The sequence below is a fragment of the Panthera onca genome, chromosome A3 (assembly GCF_046562875.1).
Source record: "Panthera onca isolate mPanOnc1 chromosome A3, mPanOnc1 haplotype 2, whole genome shotgun sequence".
NCBI classification, from domain to species: Eukaryota; Metazoa; Chordata; class Mammalia; order Carnivora; family Felidae; genus Panthera; species Panthera onca.
Window position 1 is genome coordinate 83,316,327 of NC_138341.1, and position 19,799 is coordinate 83,336,125.

General features: G+C 38.7%; 1 non-coding gene across 1 annotated transcript; it reads left to right on the top strand.

Annotated features, from left to right (window-relative positions):
- Window positions 1-443: 443 nt before the first annotated feature.
- LOC132672551 (U6 spliceosomal RNA) lies at window positions 444-551 on the top strand. Its single transcript, XR_009607567.3, has one exon. It is a non-coding gene; the product is annotated as a U6 spliceosomal RNA (small nuclear RNA).
- Window positions 552-19,799: the final 19,248 nt, after the last annotated feature.

The following is a 19,799-nucleotide window of genomic DNA, read 5'->3' on the forward strand; positions in this document are numbered from 1 at the left end:
GTGGCCTTTTTTATAAATAGAAATTTGCAGTATTAAAAGATTTAAATTTATCAATTTTTATTACAATTCCCACTTCTTACGGCATGAATTCCTCTTTGTATTGAGATCATAAAGATTCTCCTAAAATGTCATCTTAAAGTTTTAATTATTTGGCTTTTGCTTCTAAGCCTTTAATCAACCTGAAATCGATTTTGATGTGTGGTTTCAGGTGGGAATCCAATTTCACTTTCTCCCATATGGGTAACCGACTTGCAAGTTAACAAGTTAGTTTCCGTTCTACTGATGGAGAACGTGAAACTACAAGACAGAGACAGAGGAGATCTCGTTTGTTATAGCTGATAGAAGTAGCCAGACTGTCGTCATTTTTGTGTAGGCTCTCCAAGCCCCATTCCCACAGGGCAGGGGATGCCTGAACACGAATTGTGTTATAGGAGAGGAAACCCGCGCTCGCTTTGGCAGTGCATATACTAAAATTGGACCCATACAGAGAAGATTAGCGTAGCCCCATGTGCAAGGATGACGCACAAATTCGTGAAGCGTTCCATATTTAAAAAAAAAAAAAAAACAAAAAAAAAAAACAAAGAGAGAGAGAGAGGAAACCCAAGCTTAAGGGATTAAAATCTTTTTTTTTTTTTTTTTTTTAAAGTTTATTTATTTTGAGAGAGAGAGTGAGCATGTGTGAGCGGGGGAGGAGCAGAGAGAGAGACAGATAGACAAAGAAACAGAGAGAGAATCCCAAGCAGGCTCCGTGCTGTCAGTGTGGAGCCCAGCACGGGGCTCGAACTTACAAACCATGAGATCACGACCTGAGTGAAACCGGGAGTCAGATGCTCCACCGACTGAGCCACCTAGGCGCCCCTCAAATCGTTCATGATGGGCAATGAGCCTATCTGAAGTTTGCCCCAAAAGGAAATACTGTCTTTTTCGCATTAAATTCATTGACTTTTTGGGTTACAATGGATATCTTTAAATATTAAATCCTGTACATAAGATGCATCTCAGTTTATTCCAATCTTTCTTTTTGTCTTAATAAAGTTTTCAAATTTTATCCGTAAAGACCATGGCTATTTTTGTTCAGTTAGTGCCTGGACAATGTACATATTACTCATTTGTTCTTATACATCAGATATTCGTTTCTGTAATATTTTGTCTTTGGTACTTCTGTCATAAAGGAACACTATTGGTTTCATTGCTGACTTTAAATCCAACAACCATGCCCATCTCTGATTTTTCCAACGCGCTTTCTGTTGACTTTGTTAGGTTTTCTGTGGTAATTATACCATCTGCTGTTAGGGCAGTTTTATTTATTTTTTTCAACAGAAGGGCGGTTTTATTTCATTCTTTCTTGGTTTTTATTCCTCTTTTCTTTTTTAACCTGTATTACAGCACTCCTCAGTTTAAAACCTTACAATAGCTCATTTCACTCAGATCAAAGCCAATCTCCCTACAATGCCTGGGAGGCCTAAGGTGGCCTCCTTATGCCTCTGAACTCACCAGCTGCTCTCCATACTGGTTCCTTTGCTCCAGGCTGACTCAACACCTTACTATTCCAGAAATTTGCCTGATACAGCTTGCCTCCAGGGCCTCTCCAGGATCAAGTGCTATTTGCATGAGCTGGAAGTCAGTGGCTTCCTCCCACTTTACAACCTAAGCATCGCACTTGCCTTCTCTTGTCCAGATTTTGCTTTACACTTAATTTTATGTCTGCCTGGAAACTTCTTGCCTCAAATATCTGCATGGCTTAATCCCTCACTCCTTTCAGGTCTTTGCTTAGATATTTCTTTGTCAGAACATTTAAAATGAACACTACTTGCCTACACAAGCTCTTTCTAGCCATCTTTCTCCACCCCCAGGTCTATTGAAAAATAATTGACATAAAACATTATGTAAGTTTAAGGTGCACCATGTGATGATTTGATACGAGTATATTATGACACGCTATTATAATTAGGTCTCTTAGCACATCCTTCACCCCATCTAATTACAAACTTTGTTGTAATGGGAGAACATGAGAGCTCTATTCTCATAGCCACCTTTAAGTATACGGTACAGTATGGTTAATTATAGTCACCACCTTGTACATTAGGTCCCTAGAATGTATCTTCTACCTGGATGTTTGTACCTTTTGACCAATATCTGCCTATTTTCCCCACCCCTCTGCCCCTGGCAACCACCATTCTGCTCTCTGCTTCTATGAGTTTGATGTTTTTATATTCTGTATGTAAGTGAAATCATACAGTATTTGTCTTTCTCTGTCTTATTTCACTTAGCATAATGTCCTCAGGGTCCATCCATGCTGTCACAAACGACAGCATTTTCTTCTTTTTTATGGCCGAATATTACTCCATTATGTATATATATATCATTGTGTACACACACACACACACCACATCTGCTTTATATATTCATCCATTGATGGATAGTTAGGTTTTTTCCATGTCTTGGCTATTGTAAATAATGCCACAATGAACATGAGAGTACAGACATTTCTTTGATATGGTGATTTCATTTTTCTCTATGCATACTTAGAAGTGAGATTGCTGAATCATACGGTAGTTCTGTTTTGAATTTTTAAAGAAATCCTTATACTATTTTCCATAGTGGCTGCATGAATTTACATTCCCACCAATGGTACACAACGGTTCACGTTTCTCCACATACTCTCCAATATTTGTCATTTCTTGTCTTTTTGATAATAGCCATTCTAACAGATATGAAGTAATACCTTGTTTTGATTTGCTTTTTCCTCATGATTTAGTGATGTTAAGTACCTTTTCATATACTTATCAGGCATTAGTATGTCTTTGGAAAAATGTGTATTTAACTTCTCTTCCCAGTTTTTAACTGGGCTTTCTGGTTTTGCCATTGAACTATATGAGTTCCTTACATGTTTTGGGTATTAACCCTTTATCAGATATATGGTTTGCAAATATCTTTTGCCATTTCATACGGTTTTCAATTTGTTCATTATTTATGTGGCTGTGTAATGGCTTTTTATTTTGATATAGGTCCACTTTCAAATTTTTGCTTTTGTTGCTTGTGCTTTTGGTGTCATTTCCAAAAACCCATGGACATGACTGACATCAGGGAGTGTGTTTCCTATGTTTTCTTCTGGGAATTTTACAATTTCGTGCCTGTGCTTAAGTCCTTAATGCATTTCCAGTTAATTTTTGCTAGTGGTGTAAAAGAGCAAATACCATTCTTTTGCGTGTGGATATCCAGTTTTCCCAGCACCATTTATTGAATAGACAATCCTTACACAATAGTGTATCAATATACTATTGAGTATTCTTGGTTCTGTTCTCAAATATTAGTTGACTATATATACTAGAATTTATTTCTGGGCTCTTGATTCTGTTTCCTTGATCTGTGTATCCAACTTTGTTCTTCCTCAAGATTGCTTTGGATATTTGGGGTCTCTTGTGATTCCGTGTGAATTTTAGGATTTTTTTTCTCTTTCTATGAAAAATGCCATTGAGATTTTGATGGGGGTTGCATTGACTCTGTAAGTGGTGTTGGATAGTATGGACATTTTAACAATATTAACGCTCATAATCAATAAATACAAATTATCTTCCATTTATTTGTGTCTTTAGTCTTTTTCATCAGTATCTTATAGTTTTCTGTATATAGATCTTTCATGCCCTTGGTTAAATTTATTCCTGTAATTTATTATTTTGGCGGCTATTATAAATAAGATTAGTTTATTTCTTTCTTTTTCAGATAGCTCGCTGTTGGCATGTAGAAATCCAACTAGTATTATATGTTGGTTTTGTATTGTGAAACTATTGAATTCGTTGATTAGTTCCAACAGTTTTTTGGTTGAGTCTTTAGGATTTTCTATATGCAAGATTAAATTATCAGCAAACAGAAATTATTTTACTTCTTCCTTTCTGATTTGAATCCTTTTATTTCTTTTTCTTACCTTATTGCCTGGCTAGGACTTCCAATACTATGTTGAAAAGGAGTGGTGACAATGGACACCCTTCAGGTGCCTGGGTGGCTCAGTTGGTTAAACATCCAACTCTTGATTTGGGCTCAGGTCAAATAATCTCCATAATCTCATGGATTGTGAGTTCAAGCCCCATGTTGGGTTTGCTCTGACAGCATGGAGCCTGCTTGGGGCTCTCTCTTTCTCTCTCTCTCCCTCTGTCCCCACCCCCAAATAAATAAACTTAAAAAAAAAAAGAATGGGCACCCTTATCTTGTCTCCAATCTTAGAGGAAAAGCTTTCAACCCTTCACCATTGAGTATGTGGTTAACTATGGGTTTGCCATACAAGGCTTTTGTTATGTTGCTTCTAAACCCAATTTGTTGACAGTTTTCAACATATGAAGGGTGTTGAATTTTGTCAGATGCTTTTTCTGCATCTCCTGATGGTCATGTGATTTTTGTCTTGAAAGACAAACTGTACTATTAATGTAGTCTATCACACTTATTTGCATATTTTTAACCATTTTTGCTTCCCAGGGAGACTTGATAATGGTGTATGATTCTTTTAATTTGTTGTTAAATTTGCTTTGCTTTATTTTGTTGAGATTTTTTGCATCTATATTCATCAAGTCTAATGGTTTATAGTTTGTGTTGTTGTTTGCTTGTTTTGTATTATCTTTACCTGGCTTTGGTACAAGGATAATGCTGGCCTCATAAAATAAATTTGGGAGTACTCCCTCTTCTTCAAATTTCAGAAGAGTTTGTGAAGGCTTGGCATTAATTCTTCTTTAAATGTTTGGGAGAGTTCACCTGTGAAGCTTCTGGTTTGGGAGGGTTATTTTGGGAGGTTTGGATTACTGATTCAATCTCTTGTAATCGATCTGCTCAAATTTTCTATTTCTTCATGATTCAGACATGGCAGGTCATATAATTTCTGGGAGGTTTTCATTTCTTTCAGGTTGTCCAATTTGATGGCATATTAATCCTTTTGGGAGTCTTATGATTCTTTGCTTTTCAGTGGTATCAGTTGTAATGAATCCTCTTTCATTTATAATTGTATTTATTTTAGGTTTCTCTTTTCTCTTGGTAAATTTAGCTAGTTTTTCAATTTTGTTTTTGCTTTAAAAAACCCAACTTTAGCTTTTTGATATTTTCTACTTTTTTATTCTAAATTTCATTTATTTTTTGTCTCACATTTATTACTTCCTTCCTTCTGTTAACTTTGGGCTTCATTTCTTTTTCTTCTATTGAACTATAAAGTTATGTGAGTTTCTTTTTTTTTTAACATAGGCGTGTAACCTATAAATTTCTCTCTTAGCACTGCTTTAGCTGCATCCCATAATTTAGTTACGGTATGTTTACGTTCTCATTTGTTTCAATATATGTTTTGATTTCCATTTTGCTTTTACCTTTGAACCATTGATGTTATTTGGGTGTTGTTTACTTTTAGCATGTTTGTAAATTTTCTAGTTTCTCTTCTGTTATTACTTTCTTATTTCACAACATTATGGTCACAAAAATACTTGTATGCTTTCAGTTTTTAAAAATTTGCCAAGAGTTGTTTTGTGACATAACATATGATATATCTTGGAGAATGTCCCATGTGTGCTTGAAAAAAAGATGTATTCTGCCACTATTTGCTGGTGTGTTTTATTTTGCCTAAAGTGTACTTCAAGTCCAATGTTTCCTTACTGATTTTCTGTCTGGGTGTTGAAAGTGACCTGGGTATTTAAGTCCTCTGCTATTATTGTATTGTCTATTACTCCCTTTGGATCTGTTACAATATGCTTAATATATTTAAGTGTTCTGATCTTAGGTACATAAATATTTATAATTATTATATCTTCTTGATGAATTGACACCTTTAACATTATATGACAACATTCTTTGTCTCATATTACACACTTGACCTAAAGTCTGTTTTGTCTGATAGAGGTATGGCTACTTCAGTTCTATTTTGGTTTCTATTTGCATGGAGTATCTCTTTCCATCTCTTCACTTTGATCATATGGATGTCCTGATGTGAGTCTCTTGTGGGCTGCATACAGTTGGTCTTGTGTGTGTGTGTGTGTGCGTGTGCTTGTGTGTGTGTGTGTTTAATCCATTAAGCCATTCTATGTTTTATATTGGAGAATTTAATCCATTTATATTCAAACTGATTTGATAGGTGAGGTCTTACTCTTGCCATCTTGTTAATCATTTTGTGGCTGTTTTAGAGTTTCTTTTCTTTTTTTCCCCCTTTCTCACTGTTTTCCTTTTTGAATAATGATTTTCTGTAGTAATATACTGATTCTCTTCTCTTTTTCTTTTGTGCAAGTACTATAGATTTTTATTTTGCGGTTATCTGGAGGTTTCCTTGAAACTTTTTATAGATATCACATTTTTTTAAGATGATAATAGCTTAACTTCAATCAGATGCAAAATCTTTACTTTTTTACTCCTCCCTGACATTTTATATTTTCAGTGTCACAATATACATCTTTTTATATTGTGTATGTATTAATAAATTCTTGTAGCTATAGCTATTTTAACCACTTTTAACTTTTATGATTTTTATTAGAGTTAAGTGGTTAACACATTACCACATTACAGTACTAGAATATTATGAATCTGCATGTATAATCTACTTTACCATGGTGTTGAATAGTTCTATATATTTTCATGTTACTAATTAGTGTTCTTCCCTTCAGTTCCAAAAATTCTGTGTAGCATTTCTTGTAAGGCAGGTCTAAATGTGATGAACTCCCTCAGCTTTTGTTTGTTAGGGACAGTCTTTATCTTGCTTTCATTTTTGAAGGACAACTTTGATGGATAAAATATTATTGGTTTGCAATGTATTTCTTCCAGCACTTTGAATATATTATCCCATTGTCTCCTACCCTGAAAAGTTTCACCTGACCAAAAGATTTCAGGTGAGAAATCTGCTGATAGCCTTGGGAGGATTCCCTTTTATGAGAATTTTTTTCTTTTGCTACTTTTAAAATTCTCCCTGTGTCTTTGATTTTAGAGAGTTTTATTATAATTTTTCCCAGAAGAGGGGTGCCTGGGTGGCTCAGTCCATTAAGTGTCTGACTTTGACTCAGGTCGTGATCTCACAGTTCATCATTTCGAACTCTGTATTGGGCTCTGTGCTGACAACTTAGAGCCTGAAGTCTGCTTGGGATTCTGTGTCTTCCTCTCTCTCTACCCCTCCCCTGCTCACATTCTGTGTCTGTCTCTCTCTCAAAAATAATAAATAAAACATTTTTAAAAATGTGTCTCAGAGAAAACTGTTTTGTATTGAAATTTTAGGGTGACCTATTAGCTTCATGCACTTGGTTGTCAAAATTTTTTCCAGGGTACAAGAAGTTCTCAGCCATCATTTCTTTAAATAAGCTTTCTACCCCTTTTTTCCTCTCTTCTACTTTTGGAACTCCAGTGGTGAATACTTTGTTTCTCTTAATGGTCCCATGTCCATCGGCTTGCATCATTTTTTTTTTCTCTTCTTATTGGACAATTTCAGTTGCTCTGTTTTCAAGCTGATTGATTCTTTCTTCTGCCTAGTCAAGTCTACTGGCAAAGCTCTGTCTTAGATTATTCAGTTCAGTCATTGTATTTTTCAACTCCCCAAATTCTGTTTAGTTCTTTTTTATGTTTTCTATCTTTGTGTTGAACTTCTTAGTTTTTTTCTTGTATTGTTTTTCCGATTTCTTTAAGTTACTTATCTATGTTATCAGTTGTCTGATCATGTTTAAAACAATTATTTTGAATTCTTTGTTGAGCAATTTATGTATTTCTATTTCTTTCAGGCCGGTCACTGGAAGCCTCCTATGTTCCTTTTATGCTGCCATGTGTCCCTGATTCTTCAGGGAAGACCCCTGTAGCCTTGTATAGGTGTCTGCACATTTGAAAAAGTCACTTCTTCTAGACTTTATAAACTGACTTCAGTAAGAAAAGCCCTTCATCTGCAAGTGGGGGTATTCTGGAATGTGCTGTTTCTGAGTCTAGTGGTGGAGGGCACTAAGTGTGGGGGGAGTGTGGTGACTCCAAGTCCTGGAGAAAAAGGATCCTGATATCTCTTCATCTCAGGCTTCTGGGGTCCACAACATGGACAACTGTGTGGTCCTTGGCTAGTTCTATGGGGATCTATAGCAGTCTCAAGAGCTATTACGGTCCTTATTGACAAGGCAGTAGGGCAGGCAGTGGCGGTGACTAGAGTCAGTGGCATACACTCAGGTGCAGGGACCAGTTGTAGGTGTCTGTTTAGTGGCAGGGACTGGTTGTAGATACACATGTAGTGGTGGAGGCCAGTCCCAAAGGCAATGGCTAAGGCCAAACGTGGGCATACTGGCTGCTGTAAGGACCCTGGCTGTTGGCATGCTTTATTGTGGGTGATGGGTCTTCCTTCAGGTGCACAGCGGTGGAAACTGGTGTCAGGAATCAAGCCGAGGTCATGCAGGTGCACAGCTGGATGAGCTAGATCAAATGGGCCCCGCCAGTGACAGGGAAAGGGTCAGGTTCAGACTCACAAAGAGTTGCAGAGGCCCTGGATGTGAATGTGAAACCTTATGCCTGCACAGTCTCCCCATAGATGTACTGCAGTACAGGCCTCTGATGGGCATCAGGTCATCAGTGTGCAGGTGCAGAAACAAATGCACACGTGATGGTGGGGGACAGAGACAGGGATCTAGGCAAGTGTTTTGCCCTTGTGCAGCCACAGAAACCAGGGCTGGCTCCTGGTGTGGCTGTGGCTCCTGCAAAGGCAACTGGGATGGAAGGAGCCAAGAGGAAGTTAGTGTCTGTGACTGTGAATACCTGTAGTACAAAAAAACAAGGAAAATGTGCAGGAGGTCTGTGGTGGTTGTGTTAGCCTTTGATTTCTTCTGTGGCAAAGCCGCTGTAGTTGTCTGCAGAGCGGGTCATGGGGACTGTGGTTGCTTCTTTGTGCGTATACATCTTAGCTTTGCTGATCTCTAGGTGGGGTGAAAAGGAAACGAGCCCTTTGTAGGGTGCTCTGAAAGGCTGGGGTAATTGGTCACTCGCTAGTCTCCCTTTCTCCATTAAGGGAACTTTTTCCAAATGGGAAGTTCCTTCTCAGCACTGGCTCAGCAATGCTAGCTTGGGGATCGATGGGGTAGGTAAAATAAAACTACTTTTCTTCACCTTTTGTGTGGCCATTCTTAGGGTTTTTTGTTCCACAGTGTTGGTAAAGTTTCTTAAGAGGACTCCAGACCTGTTCCAGGGCTGTTTCTGGTCATGAATAGTAGTCTAATTGTTTATCTGTGTTGAGTAATGGTGGCTGCGGTTACATACGCCACCATTTTGGTTGAGCTATTATCTTTATTCTACTAAGCAGTAAACAAATCTACCTTTTGTAGGGATTTGCTATATTTCAAGGTTGTTTGCAATATAAGCATCTTTGCAAAGATAGTCCAAAACAAAGGCAGCTAATGTGTCTGCCCACAAGATGTGCAGAAATGTGAGAGATTCCTGGGAAATTCTTTTATTATCTTAAGGAAATTCCTTGGTCATAATTTGCTAAGAAATTTATTCTATCTTAAACTACAAATGGAAGTTAAATGTCACCTAATTTTTTCCTGCATTTATTGAGACAAACACATGTTTTTTCTTGTTTGATCTCTAATGCATTGAATTACATCAATCGATTTTCTGACATTAAACCAACTTTATTTTCCTAGAAAATTGCTTTCTCTATTTTCTCTTGATGAATTTTATCATTTTTAGAACATATAATACTGAGTTCTACTTGCTAATATTTTGTTTATAATGTTTATATCTACATGCATGTGTGAGAGTGTGAGATTGATCCGTATTTTTTTTTTACACTGTCCTTTTCCAATATGGATATGAAGCTTATACTGTTTCTCCTTGTTCTTATATTCTGGAAGTATTATTTGAGTGTTTGGTAGAATTAAAGTGCTGGTTTTTCCATTTTGTAGGGAGATATAGGAGAAGAATTTTGTTTACTGAGTCCATTTTTAAAAAAATGTTTCAGAATGATGCTGGGTATTTCTCCTTGAGGTATTTTCAGAAGTTTTATTTTTCTAGAAAATGATCTCCACTTTTATTTCTTTCTTTTCTCTCTCTCTCTCTCTCTTTCGGTTTATCCTATTTCTCTTTAGATAATTTCTAAGTTGAATAACTGATTCATTAAATTTGAGACTTTCTTTGTGAGTGTTCAAGGCTACCACTTTCTCTTGAGAATTTAGCTTTAGCAACAGCCCACAGATTTATTAACTATTGTTCTGTTATCATTCTACTTTACTTTTCTAATTTCCCTTATGATTTATTCTTTGACCCATGAGTTATTTAGAACATGGTTTTTAATTTCCAAATATGTGAGCTATTTCTCATTATCTTTTTTTAATGATTTATGACTGCATTTTATTGAGGTCAGATTAGGCAAAATGCTCTGTGTGATACATGTCCTTTCATATTTTTTGAGGGCTTTATGGACTAGCATTTCATTGGTTTCGTAACTGTTCCATATGTGCTTTTCAGAAATAAGTTGTCTTCAATTGATGGGAGATATTTCTATATACACCCATTAGGTGAAATTTTTTACTTATAATATTCAAGTATTTTATATCCCTATGTTTTGTTAATGTGTCCTATTTTTTACTGTACTCTATCATCTATTGAAATATGTGTGTTAAATCTCACTAAGATGTCAGATGAATTCATTTTCCTTTGTAGCCTGTAAATGTATACTTTATGTATTTTTGAGACTGTGTTAATAATGTATTAGCTTAAAATTGTCATGTCTTCCTGGTGAATGAAATACTTTACTATTATTTTATTAATACAGCTTTTGGTATTAAGTGATATTTGATCTAAAATTACTATAGCTACACCAGTTTTCTTTTTGTTAGTATGTTCCTAGTTTGTCTTTTTCTTTATCTTGAGATTTAATTTTTCTCTACCCTTTTGCTCAAGGGACCTCTCTTATAAACAGTGAATATGTTTGTTTCATTTGTTTTGCTCTTATTATATTGCTTTTACTCAGACTTACATCCTTATCTTTTAACTGGAGATTTAGTCCACTGATATTTATTGTGGTCATTGTTTAATTTGGATTTATTTTTAACTTTGTATTTATTATGTGTTCTATTGTTTCCTGCTTTTCTGTGTGTCTTTTTTCCCTTCTCATCTCTTCTTACTATCTTTCAAAATTTTTTTCTTGTTCTTTTTTCATTTTTTCCCCTTCATTTCTTTAGAGGAACGCCACTCTATATATTGCTCCAGTCAACCAGTGTGAGAGAGTAGAGCCACTTTTATACAATGGAAGCAGGAAGTAATATATGGGGGCCCTTGGTGAGCCACTAGGCACCTTTTGGTACTCTCTTGCCCAGTAGTCACTATGGATGGAAAAATGTAGCCAATGGGACCTGAGGAGGATGTTATAACCAAGGCTCATACCCTTACCAATTGGTCTTAAGGTCATACTACTAGGTTAGCTATCCAAAGCTATAGAGATGAAAGCTGGGGGGAGGGGGGAGGTTAAAATGAAAAGTGAAAAGGAAGACAATGGATACTAGTTGTGGCCCCACAACTAATGCAGCGATGGTAGGGGGTTGTTCCTTCTAACAACCTCCCTCTTCCAAATTCTGCTCAGGAGGAGAATCCCGTGAAAGAGCTCCTCTCTGATCTTTCCCACAGACCCTGTAGCTGTAGCAGATGGCACTGCTAAGATAGCTCTGCAAGAGGGTGATGCTGTGGGCAGAACAGAAAACTGGCCCCTTCAGCTGCAGTGCTTAGGATCTGCTTTAAGTCATATTGTCCTCGGACAGCTGAATTTCAGTCGATGTCTGAGTATAATGAGGAATCAGCCTTTGGCCATTTTTTCCCAATGCAGGACTCCTCTGCGGGCAGTCCTTATATCAGAGCTCCCTGTTAGGATGACAGGGACATTCTCAGAGCTGTAACCCAGTTGACATTTCTCCTACCCAATCCTTCCTCCTTACTCTCCTTCCACTGGAGTTACTAGGCTTGCATCATAATCTCAAGGCTTTCCCCATTTACTTCTCTTCTTTTCTCCTTTACCTTTCACAGACATTACCCTAAATGCACCTCCTATACTTCCAACTCTGCAATGGCATCTACTTTCCAGAGGACCCAAATTCTTTCCTGTGATTCATTCAGAGTACCCAGACTAAAAGAAATATCTACTAGTACGTAGGTCCAAACAACTTAATAAGTATTCACGTTCTACTAACCTATGGACTGTTTGGAAAAATCTCACATTAAAAAAGCTCCATAATTCGTTAAATAAATAACTACATAATTTTTACTTATAACTTACAATTTATATTATTTTATAATTGCATAAGTGAATAACATAATTAAAATATTGGTTCAGAGTTAGTAATCACCTCTGTGTGCTGATGAGATGTCTGTGCCTTTGGGGGGGGTGCAACTTCTCAAATGTTGGAAAAAGATGGGGCACTGACCTCTCTATTCTGGTTTTATGCTGATGCTCACATGTACTTCCTCTCTCTCTCTTTTTTTTTAATCAATGGCAGCTTGTCAAAGATATATTACAGTCATTGCAAGAGATGTAGCATGATCTAATATTGAAACTGTGACTGAGTTAGTTTTTCTCTCTGAATCTGACAGATGTCAAGTGTTGTTGTGTTTCCTTCAAAAATTTAAACCATCCTGTGGCTACTCTGTGGCCCCCTGAGACACTGAAGTGCATACTTTAGGGTATTTCACTGCAGCTGTTTTTTTGGAGGCTCTTGCTCATGGTGACTCGTTTCTTTGCCTGTTTATTATTTTTAGATATGAACTACTCTCATTCTAAGAATGTTCCATGTGTGAATTCTGTGAAGCCTTAGAAAGGATTTGTTTTTGCTTCTGCTAGTTGGCTGAGTGGGCTACTGATCTGATTTTACTTTAAGTTAAATTTTGGATTTCATCGATATTGTGAACTCGGAATAAAATCTCATGTAAGGGACCACCTGCAGTTCTAGATTCCAAGGAGCAAATTTGTTCTTTCAACCAGCAAATAGTTTGAAAGAGCAAGTGTCCTTATTCTTTACCTCTCTTCTCCTTTACCTTTGTCTTTTTCTGATGGGAAAGCCTCAGTCCATAGCTTTACATGAAAATCTATGAGATTTCCTCCTGCTTGAACTGGCATAGGCTTACCATCCACCTGACAGCCTGTGTTTTTCTTAGCATGGGAGCTGAAAATTTCAGGGTTGTTCTGATAGAAGCCTCCAGGATGGAAGCTAGGGTTCTAGTTTCATTTCATTTTTCCTGTAAGAAAATTATTATTATATTTTTAATTAAAAAAATTTAATGTTTTATTTCTGAGAGAGTGAGAGAACAAGAGGGGGAAGGGAAGAGAGAGAGGGGGACAGAATCTGAAGCAGGCTCTGAGCTGTCAGCACAGAACTCGACACAGGACTTGAACTCATGAGCCGCAAGATTATGACCTGAGCCGAAGTCAGAAGCTTAACCAACTGAGCCACCTAGCCTCCCCATGAAAATTATTTAATACCAGATCAATTCAGCAATGCATTTAAAGAGCTGTGGTTTCTTTTTTTCTTTCTTTTTTTTTCATTTAGTTTTGTTTTTACCCAGTATATTAATTTTTTCAGTAAGGAGGTTCATTCAAGGTATCTAATTTGCCATAGTTCTACAAATGTTCTAGACCCTCCATTCACTCTTTAATTCATTATGATCTGGCTTCTGCCTCCCCAACATATATACTGCTTTCAGTGAATCCACTCAAACATTTTTTTTGTTACCAAGTCCAATGAACAATGTGTGTCGTCCTTCACATCAATCTTCTCTAACACCCCAACATTCCTGGGAAGCTCTTATTTCCCTGGTCAGCACATTGGTCATCCCAAGCTTCTCACATGTATGTTGTCCCTTTTAATATTCTGTCCAAAGAGCATTTTTGTTCTGATTCTACATCCAGGTAAAGAGAGAAGATAATCTTACCTGCCTCTCTGGATTTAGTTGTCATTTGGATAACTCACAAATCTGAAACTTTGAAAATCCAGCCATGTAATTGCCCCTATGCATGACCTTCTTTACAAAACTGGTTGCTTTTTCTGTTGGGGAGGCAGAATTTGGAAGTTATGAAAAAGCTATTAAAAGCACCCATTCCTCACTATGGTCCTGGAAGAAAACTTTGTAATTTGTGATGAACTGGTTGCAGTTATAGCACACTGACCTGGTAAGGGGTTACTTATGGACAACTCTCCTTCTGGATTCAATATAAAGATGATATTCTAATATTCTCAGAGTAAGGAAATTGCAAACTAGAGTAAATGACACTCCTCCTCCAACTTCCATTCCTGCTCACACAACTGTTATCTTATCTTCCCCAAAGTCTCTGTTTGGTCACTTGGATGTTTGAGGTTCATTTGAATTTGAGAAGTTTGTAAGATGCAATCCTGGATTGGAGAGTTAAGATTTTTGGAGGGAATATTGCTTATTCTGGAAGACGGGATGGGGAAGGGGTGAATTAAGAAAGACGGCATGGGGCGCCTGGGTGGCTCAGTCAGTTGAGCGGCCGACCTTGGCTCAGGTCATGATCTCGCGGTCCGTGGGTTCAAGCCCCGCATCGGGCTCTGTGCTGACAGCTCAGAGCCTGGAGCCTGTTTCGGATTCTATGTCTCCCTCTCTCTGACCCTCCCCCATTCATGCTCTGTCTCTCTCTGTCTCAAAAATAAAAAAAAATAAATAAAAAAAAAAAGAAAGAAGGCAGGACTTGAAGAAATGGCAGGAGAGCATTTTCCTGGGGGTGTGGGGGGGAAGTGGAAGGGCTCCCTTAAGAGCCACGCAATCCTGGAAATGATCTCAATGGTCTGAAAGGAGAAGTCTCTTGGTCTCGTATAGAGCATGGATTCCCCGCACCAAGACTTCGGCAAGATGTCCAGTTTTCCATTTTTCCTTTCCCTTTGTTGAAACTCCAGAGTTAAAAACTGGAGCCTGGAGGGAAATAGCCTGAGACTTGCCACGTACAAGGATTAGAGAACACTTCACCTATCATAACACCCCTCCCTCTGCAATGTAATAACGCTTTTCCTTTTCTCGCTCCCTCACAATATTCAAATTTGAAAGCAGGGACTGGGGTCCCTGGGTAACTTAGTTGCTTTCGCATTCCACTCTTGATTTCAGCTCAGGTCATGGTCTCACGGTTCGTGAGATAGAGCCGCGCATCGCACTCTGCACTGACAGTGTGGAACCTGCTTGGGATTCTCTCTCCCTCTCTCTCTCTGCCCCTTTCTTGCTCATATTCTCTTTCTCTGTCTCTCTCTGAATGAATGAATGAATAAATAAATAAACATTTAAAAAAATGTAAAAGAAGGAACCGTCTCTTGTTTGCAATTATCGTTGACTAGATTCTAGTGTGTGGAATGTTTTATTGGAAACCAAGAAGTTTTTTTTGTTTTTCTGTTTTGTTTTTTTTTGTTTTTTTTTTTTTTAGTTTTTTGATTTTAAAAAATGTTTATTTACTTTTAGGAGAGACAAGTAGAGCAAGTGCACAAGAGCGGACAGGGCAGAGAGAGAGGGAGACAGAGGATCCAAAGTGGGCTCTTCACTGACAGCCGAGAGCCTGATGTGGGGCTTGAACTCACGAACCATGACCTGAGCTGACGATGGACACTTACCTGACTGAGCCACCCAGGCACCCCAACCAAGAAGTTTTGGCTATTCTCCTTTTGAAGAAGAACTGGACATAAAATAAGAACATTAGAAGAACATGTATTTATTTTACTGAGCGATTTCGGAAAGCTCAGCTCAATTGGCTAAGAACAGTCTATCTTCCAGGTCTGAGGGCTTCCCCCATCACTGAATATTTGAGGTTGTACTTCTTTTTTTTTTTTTTAATTTTTTTTTTAACATTTATTTTTTTTTGGGACAGAGAGAGACAGAGCATGAACGGGAGAGGGGCAGAGAGAGAGGAAGACACAGAATCAGAAGCAGGCTCCAGGCTCTGAGCCATCAGCCCAGAGGCCGACGCAGGGCTCGAACTCACGGACCGCGAGCTCGTGACCTGAGCTGAAGTTGGACACATCCGTCTGAGCCACCCAGGCGCCCTGAGGTTGTACTTCTTAAAAAGAAAAAAATTTACTTTGTTTTAGATATTACGATGTTATTTTTCAAACACAGAATCAAAGAGTTATATATTCATCAACTCCACATCCAGCATGAAATTTTGCCCCAGAGTGGTTCATATATCCTATTCAGCAAAATTAGCGAGTGTATTTGGAGTGAATAGCAGGCTAGCTCCTAGGAGAGGAGGAGGAGGGAGAGGCTACAAAGAGAAATAAGTATGGTTCTCCATATACAAAGAGCATCCTGAATGAGGCTTTAACAGTAAGGTCATTGGCTTTCATAGAATCAACTTTGTGGTTACACACCTAAACCCTCCTCATTTTCCTACTAGACTCAATTTGTGCAAGAAACAGCCCGTGTAATCTGCTTTGTTTAGCATTTTCCCCAGACAGAGGAAGAGAGCGAGAGTAACTCTTTCTAGCGTGTCTGGTGAGAAATGCCCCAGGCATGGAGCCATAGAGAAGTTCCACAGGACTTTATGAGATTCTAAGATAAGAGGCTACAAGAACTACGTGAGAGGGAACTGTCTTCTTGGCCTGCCCTCTCTTCTCTCTCCCTACACCCTGTCTCATACGGTCTACTTGGTTAATCCACAAAAAGGGCACTTCACCTATGAGATCGTTTTTTAAGGACATGACATTACTGAAATGATGTCAGTAGAGATTTATTTGAAATTATAATACTATTCGGAACATATAGAGTATGTCAAATACCAGCTTGTCCAAAATGTATAAAGCGGACTTAGAGTCTATTTTTTTTTTTCTCCTCCAGAAGCTTAGTGCTTTCGTGAAGTCATGAATATTTAGTTTCAATGTGGGAAATTCACACCATTACATGGAAAATAGATTCCTCGCAGGAGATCCTAGACCAAATATTCAAAGGGCTTTCAGGCTTCGGAGGTGAAAAAGACACAGTCTTTCTTGCCACTGACATGGTGCACACTTGCCTAGTTATCTTTTTCTTTCAATCCTACACAGCAAGAGGCATTGAGGCATTTCAGGTAACAAGCAGTGATACTCCATCAGGGCACCTTTCTCAAAAACAGTGTCAGAGATGCAGTGTAACAACATCAGCCAATGACGTCTTCTCGGGGCTCCTTTCTCCCTATTTTTTTTTAAAGACAGACAGTAAAATTCCTCTGCGCAATCAAAGGTGACCTCTTCCTTACATTCATTTGATATGTTTCATCCAAGAATGATGGCGAGAGATATCAAAGTCTACTACTATGCGCTGGGATGGGAGCCAGGAACTTTGATTTGTTTCTTGTCTCCGTAAATGTGGACTAAATCAATTTAAGCAAATCACCTGTGTCTCTGTGTCTGAGCCTCCATGGCGACAACAAGTGGGAAACTGCATCCAGTCTACTTTCACCTTTGGAAAACCGGGCTGGAGTGGTACACAGTATATGAGCGTGCATGTACATGAGTGCATGTGTGTGCGTATATGAGTGGGTGGTGATGTGCTTTGTGGGGAGTTCGGGGTTAGAGTGATACCTAAACCTTATGTCAGTAGGTGATGATTTATATGATCATTACTGTTATTATGCTAGAAAGTGGTTTATAAAAACGAAATGCCATTTGATAGGAACTGTAGTTTTCTGAATGTAGGCTAGGTTAGTGAGGCTTTACTCACCTTAGAATGCCCATGTTTGAAAGTTTCCAAGCAACTTTCAATTGGACTTTATTTGTGGCCACCACATGTTGTTGATACTTAGGAGCCCTTTATGTTTTTGTAAAGCGTGGTTTATATATTTTAATTACATAATTTTAGGGTAAGATCTTACTTGAACATTCTTGAGTGCCATGATTTTTATATGGAAGGAGACAAAGGGTTGTTGAAATTCTGTTATTTGACCAAGTAAACAGTTTCCACACTGGGACTGGGAAATACTGCTCCCTGTGACAATGTTTTGAGGAAACCCTATTTCCATGTTGCTTCTGTACTCAGGAATTGTTTGCTTTGTCCTCATTAGCTATGGCTAACAGCTAGCCCCTCAGTCTTCCAGGAAGTGTGTCCAGTCTCTCCCTAACTTTCCATTCTCCAGACTAAGCTTTCCTGCTTCTTTAGACTAAGGCATTATAGATACCTGATTCTTCTTTTTTTTCTCTCTGATTCCCCAGCAGGATGTGTAGGTTCCTGGGGTGCACTACTGACAGCTGCCATTTTTAATGTCAAAAGTAAAATGTATTTGGGTGTAATTTCCACCTAAAATAAGAGAAGTCACTTAAATAGGCTGAGAGAGATGGTCACCATCAGAATCCAGAAGGTGATGGGCATCTTGCCACAAATAAAGGAATGCATCTAAAAATTAGAACACAGATCCTAGAAGAAAATCCATGATCCAAATTTTGGAAGTAACCATGGAAATCATCATCAAATCCTGTTTCCTTAAGAGCATCATCTGTTTAAAGTTTGAGTTGATAACATTTTTTTAATTTTTAGTTTTAATAATTATATAAACATTATGGGGCACCTGGGTGGCTCCGTAAGTTAAGCATCCAACTCTTGATTTCAGCTCAGATCATGATCTTGCAGTTCAAGAGTTCGAGCCTCGTGTCAGGCTCCACACTGTGAGTACAGAGCCCGCTTAGGATTCTCTCTCTTCCTCTCTTCCTGCCCCTCCCCTGCTCTCTGTTTCTTTCTCTCTCAAAATAAATAAATAAACTTAAAAAATAATATTAAAATTCTAAGCACGTGGATATTAGTTTGCCATGATAAACTACCAGAGCCTAATAGCTTAACCTATAGAAGTGTATTATCTCACACATCTGGAGGCTAGAAGTCCCAGGCCAAGGTGCCATGAGGTGGTTTCCAGTGAGGCTTTGAGGGAAATATTTGCTCCAGGCCTGTTTTAGATAGCCGTCTTCTCTATGTGTCTCCTCACATCACCTTCTCTCCATGCGTGTCTGTCTCCGTCAAAAATTCCCCTTTTTACAAGAATACCACGGGTATTCTTTTAATTTTTTTTTTTTTAACATTTATTTATCTTTGAGACAGAGAGAGACACAGCATGAACAAGGGAGGGGCAGAGAGAGAGGGAGACACAGAATCGGAAGCAGGCTCCAGGCTCTGAGCCATCAGCACAGAGCCCGACGCGGGGCTCGAACTCACGGACCGCGAGATCGTGACCCGAGCTGAAGTCGGACGCTCAACCGACTGAGCCACCCAGGCGCCCTACCACGGGTATTCTTAAATCCAAAATGATTACGGCCGACCCTAGTGACTTCATTTTAACTTTATTACCTCTATAAATACCCTATCTTCAAACGAGTCTACATTCTGAGGTACTGGAAGTTAGGACCCCAACATATCTCTTGTAGGGAACACGAATCAACCCATCCATACTAAGGTGCTTTCTGTTACTTCCTGTCTTAAAAATGTCCTGTCTTAAAATACGACAGGTTTTCCCTACTGTGAGGGACGAATGATAAAAAGTGATATCCTGGAGTGAATCCGGATTTCCACTGAGAGAGGAAAGAGGAGAGAAGGAGGGCTACTTGAAATCATCGTGTTGTCTCGATATTCACTGAATTGGGCCATTTGCTCCAAAGCATCAGAGAATGAAAGAGGGGTTTGGGGGATGACATCTCTGGAATGCAATGCTGCCCCAGAGAGGAGTGTTTGGCTTGGGTGCTGAGCACAGCATGCTTTAGCCTCCATCTAAAAAAGGGATCAAGGGGCGCCTGGGTGGCGCAGTCGGTTAAGCGTCCGACTTCAGCCAGGTCACGATCTCGCGGTCCGTGAGTTCGAGCCCCGCGTCAGGCTCTGGGCTGATGGCTCGGAGCCTG